Below are 1,336 nucleotides of genomic sequence, written 5' to 3'. Positions count from 1 at the left end.
CATACATACACATCACAACACCCAACTTAGGAACTCACCTGTGAGTGTGTGTAGGTGGGCGGTATGTGTGTATTAGTGAATACACATATATAGATATCAGTGTGTGTGTGTGTGGTATATGAATTAATAATTCACGTATGTGTATTGGATGTGCAGGTGTTGGTAACTGGTAAGTAATTCTGTCTAAATTTGGTGTGTGTAGCATGTATGGGCTTAAACTGGTGATAGGTGTGCATGAACCTAGACTAGTTATTTTGAATGTGTGTGTATCCAAGTTGCTAGTGTGAGTGTGCATGTGTGTATATATGGCATTGTGTGCATGATATACGAATTAGTGATCTGTGTCTAACTTTTGGGGTGTATAGTGTATGTGCTTGAATTGGTGATAAGTATCCATGTACCTAGGCTGGTTTGGATGTGTATGTGCCTGAGCTGGTAGAGTGTGTGTGTATGCACCTAATTGATTTGTGTGTGTTTTGTATATGTGCAATTGTGTCACACCCTCCTGTCTAACAGTGCAATATTGAGATCCTGAGCATTGGCCTTAGCCCTCAGGGCAACAACCCTGGGCTAGAAACAGTGCTGGTGAACTCTGAGTGACCCCAAGGGTGGAGCAGGGGAGCCCCGCCCTGTGGAAAAGGGGACGCCAATTGAAAGAAGGGGTTTCCAATCCCCTCATTCGCATGGAAGGGGGATGGCCAGGCCAGCCACCCTGAGCCCTGGTTGGCCAGTTTGCAAGCCAGGGAGGGACTGCCAAAGGGGATAAAAGCAGCAGCCAAAGTAGCATGGGGGCTGCTGACAGTGACTCCAGGGAATGACGCAGGAGGCCTAAGAAGAGCTGGGGTGAGCTGACCCAGCAGAGGGAGCAGAGAGACCCCTATGAAGAGCCTCGAAGGCCCTGGGAGGAGAAGGCAGTGGCAGTCGGCCGTGCCTCCAGCCCTGCAGCAGAGAGGGAGCCACGGCCAGAGCTTGGGGCACAGAGCTGGTGCCTCAAGCCCCCATCACAGTGTGCTGGATGTGCTGGGCATCCCAGAGGCAAGGGGTGGCAGTTGGCCCCCCACTCCACTGCAGAGAAGAAGCAGCGGCCAGGAGTGCAGGTGGCATCCTTATCCGGAGCAGGGAGCTGGGCTGATGAGTTGAGGAAACCCCTTACCTTCCCTGGGGAAGTGGGACAGCAGCAGGCAAAGCACTGGGATTCAGAGGAGCAGCAGAGCACCAGGACGCGGGTCTCGGGGAGCTTGGGGTGCAGGCCGGTGCTCAGAATGGGATTGACAAGCCATGAAGCATGTGGGGTGCCTGGCCAGTCATCTGGAGCAGGGGGTTAGAGCAATGCACC

The sequence above is a fragment of the Alligator sinensis genome, unplaced genomic scaffold, assembly GCF_000455745.1.
Source record: "Alligator sinensis unplaced genomic scaffold, ASM45574v1 scaffold597_1, whole genome shotgun sequence".
Classification (NCBI taxonomy): Eukaryota; Metazoa; Chordata; order Crocodylia; family Alligatoridae; genus Alligator; species Alligator sinensis.
This window is presented reverse-complemented; position numbering follows the sequence as displayed.